Source organism: Ostrea edulis, chromosome 4 (genome assembly GCF_947568905.1).
Source record: "Ostrea edulis chromosome 4, xbOstEdul1.1, whole genome shotgun sequence".
In the NCBI taxonomy this organism is placed as follows: domain Eukaryota; kingdom Metazoa; phylum Mollusca; class Bivalvia; order Ostreida; family Ostreidae; genus Ostrea; species Ostrea edulis.
In genome coordinates this window covers 5,405,752-5,414,465 of record NC_079167.1, presented here as the reverse complement: position 1 = coordinate 5,414,465, position 8,714 = coordinate 5,405,752, and the positions used below count along the sequence as shown (strand labels likewise).

General features: G+C 36.5%; 1 long non-coding RNA gene across 1 annotated transcript; it reads right to left on the bottom strand.

Annotated features, from left to right (window-relative positions):
- Positions 1-285: 285 nt before the first annotated feature.
- LOC125669455 (uncharacterized) lies at positions 286-7,103 on the bottom strand. The gene is made up of 3 exons (XR_007367865.2): positions 6,906-7,103; positions 6,582-6,626; positions 286-2,493 (listed from the first exon to the last, which is right to left on the bottom strand). It is a non-coding gene; the product is annotated as an uncharacterized LOC125669455 (long non-coding RNA).
- Positions 7,104-8,714: the final 1,611 nt, after the last annotated feature.

Here is an 8,714-nt window from a genome sequence, read left to right as displayed (position 1 = left end):
CATCCACCAGTCTGTTGGAATTCCAATGGGCACAGATTGTGCTCCTTAGTTAGCTGACTTGTTTTTATATTCAAATGAAGCAGACTTTATTCAAAACCTTCTACGTGAGAAGAAAAAATCTCTTGCTGTGGCCTTCAATTCGACATTTAGATATATCGATGACGTTTTCTCTATCAACAATGATAACTTTCATTCATGTGTCGATTCGATATATCCCTGTGAGCATGAAATAAAAGACACCACAAAGTCGTCCACTTCTGCTTCATACTTTGAAATTTTATTGGAAATAGATATCAACGGCAAACTAACAACTCAACTTAATGACAAACGGGATGATTTCAGCTTCTCCATCGTCAACTTCCCATATTTATGTAGCAATATTCCATTATCACCTGCATAGAGTGTTTATTTCTCTCAACTGATTCGATACGCAAGAGCTTCTTTTGCGTATGGTCAGTTTTCAAATCGAGGCAAGCTACTGACAAACAAGTTGATGGTACAGGGGTTTCAAGGGTCTCGATTAAAGTCAGAATTTTGCAAATTCTATGGTCGTTATAACGATCTAGTTTGCCAATACAACCTATCATTGGGTCAAATGCTGTCAGACGTGTTTTGTACCGATTGTTACGCCGTTCTTGGCACACTGATGTTGACTACGGATAACTCCGTTTACCTGATCAGGATATAGGGCTCACAGTGGGTGTGACTGGTCGAGAAGGGATGCTTACTCCTCCTAGGCACCTGATCCCACCTCTGATGTGTCCAGGGTCCGTGTTTGCCCAACTATCTATTTTGTATTGCTTATAGGAATTATGGGATTGATGACTGTTCCTTATCTTCACCTTTCATTGGGTCAAATGCTGTCCGACGTGTTCCATACCAATTGTTAGACCGTTCTTTTCATACTGGATTACTCCATTTTTCTGATCAAGATATAGGGCTCACGGTGAGCGTGACCGGTCGATATGGGGTGCTTACTCTTGCTAGGCACTTGATCCTGCCTCTGGTTTATCCAGGGTTCGTGTTTGCCTAACTTTTAATTTTGTATTCCTCATAGGGGTTGTGAGATTGATCACTGTTTGTTATCTTCACCTCTTCATTAGACAGGTGAAATAATATCTCCTTAGTAATGCTAAAGAATGAGAAAGGACCGAAAAAGATTTGACAAGAAGCTGAAGAAGCTGCTACAAAACCACATTCATCTGTATGCAGTCAGCTTACCTTTCAAAGGAGGTTGACAGACATTCAGATGTCATGCTGGAGAGTAAAGTAATCAAAGATCGAAAAGCTCAATAACGGAGTTGGTTTGCTAGCTAAAAAGCCGAAAAGAATGGTTACTTTTTAAAATATAGATTAGATATACACTGCACAAACAGGATGTATATAGACGAGTCAAACCAATAACTAGTATCATGCTGTCGTTTAATCTGATTCTGTGCTCAGGATACTGTCATATAATGACACCAAGAGACAAACCCACGATAGCATTTGTCACGAGTCGTGGACTATGTTTAGGACCATGCTGTTTAACCAGAAAACAATTGAGTAAACAGCAGCAGCAGCATATTGGCTAGTCCCAACAAATATCACTGAAGTATCTGTTCCTCAAAACCTGTGGCTTCCATGAAAAATTTGCAATCTACTTTTCAAGCATTGTCAAGAGTTTACGAACCAGGAAAGAAAATAGACTTGCCTTTGTTTAATACAAGAACTAGAAAACTAAGAAAACTAAAGCTCATCCATGAGTAGGAGCAATGTACGAATTTAGCCAAAAATGCAGGTGGATTAGCAGGGTTGACAACACACAGAAAGTGTGTAGGTCTCGCTGGAAATCAGCCAGCTCGCATACTATAAAGAGATGAATTACACAACTAATATGTTACATCATTAGATATCTAAGTAACTGGCGTCACATTACCAAAAGACAAAATTCTATTTCAGATTGATTTTCAGAGTAAGCATCACATTCCATCAAACCAGAAAATTAGAATCACGGTCCTGCGAAGACGCCAAAGAATATGCCCCTGGGAGTGCACCATCCTCATACCCTATCCCGACATCGTATTACATCGCCTATGTGATTTCACCTTTAAATTTTCTTCTCGTGAGAAACTCGGGCATCCTAGATCTATGATGAATGAAGGTTTGCTGTCAAACGTTTTTATGTTTCTCTTTTTATTTTTCCTGATAGTCATTTGTGAAAACTCCGATCCTCTCATATCCTGAGGACCATGTAGGATGTGTAAAAGCTGTCGATCTCCCATATCAAAATCATTACGAGTTTTGTCATCATCTGAGTATGAATGAAACATATATAATGTTTATTGAATATGGGAACAATCTATGCTCAGATCAATATCTTTCAATGAAAATACAAAACATATTTTCATACAACAGCTGTTTAAGGTTTGTCCATTGTGAGTCAGCTAGTGATGTATCAACACCTCGTTTTCCTTCGATCAACCAACTATGAGAGGGACACGCCTCCACAATCTACATGTACATTTATAATCAATTTCGCTGTACAGAACCAAAAATGTTACACAAGACTATATCATAAAGAGTTTACAAAACGTTGAAGTAATATTGCATTTGAAGGTTAATAATCTTGAGCAAGCTGTAACTGGAGATGTACCTTGCATGCACAAATAATTCTTGCTTGTAGATGAGAATGCTGGCACTCATGAAATGTACTTGGTAAATACAATGTACTTTGATACATGCGAGAAGAAATAAGGTGGGTTTATTCTGGGAATTAGGAATATTCATACATGATAGGTATTAATGGAACATTTGTCTGAATAGATTATAAATATACCATAGAAATATACTATGTTCTGTTACTATTTCATTGTATAAGTTGTTGTTGTATATACTTTATACCTATGAACTGTATGGTTCTTGGTCAATAAACAATACAATACAATACAATATACCTGCAGGACCATGGCTAGAATTTGCAAAATGTGATATGTTCTTCGAAGTTAAGCGAGAACGTTGCCTTCGACTGACACCTTTAGAATCAAACAAAACTGACTACTTTGAAGAAACTTAGATAAACAAACTAATTCAATAAAAATATTGTCATTAACATTTCATGCTCACACAAGCTGTCGTTTTTCTTATGCCTCTTCAATCTTAGAAAGCCTTTCAATATCCAGGAAAGGTTTTTCTCGGAATTGTTAGATTATCTCGAAAATAAGACACAAACGTTGTAGAGATGACGAGGGCATATAAAGTATCCCGGAATAGTGTTAGATATACAGCCATTCGCGTGTGCCTGCATTACCTAAAGCTGTTAGATACTACTCGATCGTTTGCGTCAATTATCTCTTCCTTCTTACTAATTTTCCCCGCATACGTTTAAAGTGAATATACCTTGGTCATCTCTATACAGAAGCCGGTTGGTGCCACGTGAGAAAAAATATTTTATCTGGCGGCCGTCATATATCTATATGTACATGTTTATGGCAGATAATTTTAAGTGATGGCAGTTAGAAATTTATTTGGCGGCCGACAGATCAAATATTTTTCTCACCTGGCACTAACCGGTTTCCGTACATATGTTTCATTTCGCTTTTAAAACATCCTTAAAGTAACAAGAGCTCCGCAAGGTGGGGCATATCCTCTCGCATATTCTCTCACCATGAGTGCCTACAAGCTTTTTCTAGGAAGTTCCGTGGTGACCTTGAATTTTGTACCCCAAAACCAATAGAGTTCTTCCTCTTTTGATAGCAAAATTACATGTGAAGTATGAAATCAATGAAGCGGAAAATGTATCTACAAGCTTTTTCTATGAGCTCTGTAGTGACCTTGGCCTTTTGATTCCAAAATCAATAGGGTTCTTCCTTTCTTGATACCAAAGATACATGAAACGGTGAAGATAACGAACAGTGATCAATCTCATAACTGCTATGAGAAACACAAAATTAAAAAGTAAATCAGATGGTCGCCGCGTTCCTACATCAGAGATTTCAGTATGGGGGAAGCGAAGCATATGTGTCTTACAAATATTACTTGTGGTTGCCTTTGGTGCTAAATATATGATAATTGCGTTTCAAAATGTCCTCTTGTGTATAAATCGACATATGCACTACACTAATATAATTTATAGTCCAGCGAAACTTTCTTGGTACATGTAAACTAGTAAAACTCGAGAGAAAAAAAAGTCCAGCCGAGTACTAAAACGAATGTGATTACAATCGAAGTTTGCGTATGAAAGAACAGAATGGGAAAAACAAAACAAAAAAACAAGAGGCCCATGCGCCAAATCGCTCACCTAAGTCAACTTGGTCCATATTTAAATATTTCCCCTATATAATAATTTGATCCTTATTGTGGCCCCAACCTACCGCGGGGGCAAGGATTTTTACAAACTTGAATCTGCACTATGTCAGGGAGCTTTCATGTAAATGTAAAACTCCTCTGTCCTAACGCTTCTTGAGAAGATTTTAAAGGATTTTCTCTATATATTTTTATGTAAAACTTGTGGTCCCAACCTACACTTGGGGGCTAATGACTTCAACAAACTTTAATCTGCACTATGTCAGGAAGCTTTCATGTAAAGGTAAACTTTTCTGGCCCAGCGGTTCTTGTTGAGAAGATTTTCAAATATTTCCCCTATGCATTTGTATGTAAAATTTTGATCCCCTATTGTAGCCTCATCCTACACATGGGGTCATGATTTTAACAAACTTTAATCTGCACTACGTCAGGAAGTTTTTATGTAAATTTGTACTTTCCTGGCCCAGTGGTTCTTGAGAAGAAGATTTTAAAAGATTTTTCCCTATAGATATGTATGTAAAATATTTTATCCCCTATTGTGGCCCCATTCTACCCCTGGGGGTCGTCACTTTAACAAAAATTGAATTTGCACTATGCCAGGGAGCTTTCATGTAAATTTCAGCTCTTTTCCCCAGTGGTTCTTGAGAAGATTTTTAAATGACCCCACCCTATTTTTGTAATTAACTCCCCTTTGTAGAAAGCTTGGCCCTTCATTTGAAAAAACTTAAAAGCCCTTCTACTGAGGATGTTTTTCCCAAATTTGGTTGAAATTGGTCCAGTGATTCTGGAGAAAAAGTCGAAAATGTAAAAACTTTACAGACAGACGGACAGACAGACAACGGTCACCAGGCGATTAGAAAGCTCACTTGAGTTTTCAGCTCAGGTGAGCCAAAAGTGATTTAAAACTTGTCAATGAAATACAAGATCAGAATGCGGTAGCACTGCATCCTGGTCGTTGTGGAATAAATTGATCGCTGAGAATAATATTCCATACCTAAAGCATGTTGAGAATATTAATAATGAAGAAATCATTCCGAAAGACCCGTAAATTTCACATCTAATGCCGAATGCTTGGCAAAGATAGAGTTGAAGCATACATTTTTCACTGAAATAAAACAACAACACATATTCAGTGCTTTAAACAGCTTCTTCCGAAAAAAAAAAAACAACCTTTGTGTACCCATTATATTTTAAGTTAAATGTGAAGCCTGGGATGATCCTGGTTTAGAATACAACATTTTAAATTAATCCCGGTAAAGTTTCGATATGGTGGATTCCATCAAGCACTATCGCTGACACATCTTAATAGTTTTTGTTTACTACATAAGTGCCATCTGACGGGATTCGTTTTTTCTATGGAAAGCGTCCAGACGTTTATGAGGAGTGTATAAACACGTCGAAATGATCCAGATCGTTTAAATACATCTTATGGACACCTTAAACTGTAAAGGGGGTGTAAGAATGCAAATGCAAATGTATGACCTTGCCCTTTAACCGTGACCCAAATTTTGAGTTTAAAAATCAAAGATTGCAGCCCAGTTGGTTCCTTGTCTTTACGACTAATCGTTCTAAAGTTTGACGTAAAAGTCGTAAATGTCAGGAGCGGTAACTTCCAACAGGGGTAAATAGAATTCATAATACGTATCTCAAGTACCTCGCTTAACTAATCAGATTAGCGAAGGACCATTTATAATTTAAGAGGACAGAAGATAGGTTGTTTTGAGTAAGGTCCCACTGATCGCGGTAGTAAAGCATTTACTTCGTAACAGGGAGGTCGTGAGTTCGAGCCCTGCTGATGCCATGGCCGCGTTAAACCTAACACGTTAACATAGGCAGCGATTGTTCATTCGCCAAACGCCCCAGTCCATCTACTACTCTTAGGTAATGAAATGTTCTCGAATCATGGGAACACGCCAATGGTATTTATATATGACTCTGAAATGGTGCTCATCATGGAACCAGTGTCTAATAACCACGTGATGTAAACGTCACTAATAAAGATGGCAACTACTGGGCATGGTGTACATGTACTTAGAGTTGTTCATTACCCATTTGTAGTGCATTTCTGCGTCATTGCATTTCACAATACCCGGTATTTATCTGATGTATAATATGATATTTTCCATTTAATGGGACGAATGAATACGAGTTACAGTACCTACACTGGATTCCTAAACTACATAAAAACCCTTACAAGCAAAGATACATTGCTGGGTCCAGTAAGTGCTCTACCAAGCCCCTGTCTTTGCTCCTCGCGAAAATATTAACAGCTATGAAGGAGAGAATTCAAAATTTACTGTGCGACTACATATGCCAGAAGTGGTGTAAATCAAACGTGGATTCTAAAAAAATCGAAAGAACTTTTAGTAAACTTGAAATCGCAAAAATTTTCTCAAATCAACATCAAAACGAATGAATTTTCAACATTTTACACTGGCATATATTCTAAATAATAACAATATATGATTTTTTTTTAAATAAAATGTATATTCTTCAATTCATATTTACAACTTCTATACTTTTTGACATCATAGACAGTTGCTTCTTCAGCAAAAATGGAAAACGCAAATATTCATATCTAGTGATCAGTCATAAAAAAAAAAAAGTACTTTGATAAACACCTGATTCCATGCACAACTACTCTGAAGTTGAATAAAAATATGCTGGAGTTCCTCGTTGACAATATCTTCGTGGTCTTTGGTGATCAGGTCTTTCAATAGTCTGTTGGAATTCCCATGGGCATGAATTGTGCTCCTTTCTTAGCTGGCCTGTGTTTAAATTCCTTTGAAGTAGAATTTATTCAAAAACTACGTGAGGAGAAAAAAGCTCTTACTGTGGCCTTCAATTCGGCATTTAGATATATCGACGACGTATTATATATTAACAATAATAACTTTCATTCATATGTCGATTCGATATATCCCTGTGAACTCGAGATAAAAGACACTACAGAGTCGTGCACTTCCGCTTCATACTTAGATATTTTATTGAAAGTAGATACTAACGGCAAACTAACAACTCAACTTTATGACAAACGGGATGATATCAATTTCTCCATCGTCAACTTCCCATAGTTATGTAGCAATATTCCATTATCGCCTGTATATGGTGTTTATATCCCTCAACTGATACGCAAGAGTTTGTTCTACGTATGATCAGTTTTTAAATCGAGGCAGGCTACTGATAAACAATTTGATGATGCAGGGGTTTCAACTCGTTTAAAGTAAGAATTTCGCAAATTCTATGGTCGTTATAACGATCTAGTTTGCCAATACAACCTATCTGTCTGACTTGTTTCATACTAATTGTTAGACCGTTCTTTGCACACTAATTTTGATTAAAGATTTATGGCGCACGCCATATCTATATATATATGCCTCTTATAAAGATATCTTATATAATCTATGAAACATCGTCAATTCTTGGTAAGATGTCTCATTTTATAAGATATCTCATATAATTTACAGTTTAGAAGATATCTTATGAAATATATAAGATATCTTATAAATTATATAAGATATCTTATACATCTGTTATAAAGGTATATGTTATAAAATAACTTTTATAAGATATTTTATAAAATGTATGAGATATCTTTAAAGAGGAATAAATGTAAAAACGGCGTACCATAGATACCTCATAAATTCAGACATGTTGAATATTCCCTTGTGCATATCATTAACAAGCAATCATCTATGGATAAAAAGAATAATGTATCTCGTGAGAGGGCTGGTGCTCATTTGTTTGCAGTCTAACATTTTGTTTCAAGCGAGGCATCTTGGTACCAAAGAAAATATTCTATGTGACTGTTTGTCTTGTTTGAAGGTGCAGCAGTTCCCTCATTTGGCTCCTTGGATGGACAAAGAATCGATGGTGATTTCTCTGTTGCCGGCATTACCTCCCAAGAACCAGTCTTGAGGAACATATTGATTGCAATATTGGCACCGGCTTCCACCCAAGCATATAAACGGGCATTGTCTATTTTTAGAAATGCAAACAAATTTCATATCAGTAATAATCTTCTTCAATTATCCCAGGATACTTTTTTTTTATCTCTTTATATGCCGAGGGTTATGCAGCCTCCTCTATTGTGCCATTTATTTCAGCAATAGCATATAAACATAGAATTAATAACTCTCCTGATCATACTGCATGCTTCCTTGTTCAAAAATTGTTAAGTTCTTGTCGCAAAACAAGACGTTCAATGGAGATTCGTTTACCAATAACCACACTAGTCCTACATAGAATATGTGATGCATTAAAACATATAGTATCAAATATATGTATATATATACGTAGAAAAAATGGTAGCACACACCCAACAATACAGGTATCAGTAGCGGGAAGAAACATATCTCCCATAATGCATAAGGATATATATATACATGTATATATATATCATAAGTTACAGTCACAAGGCACGAATTCTT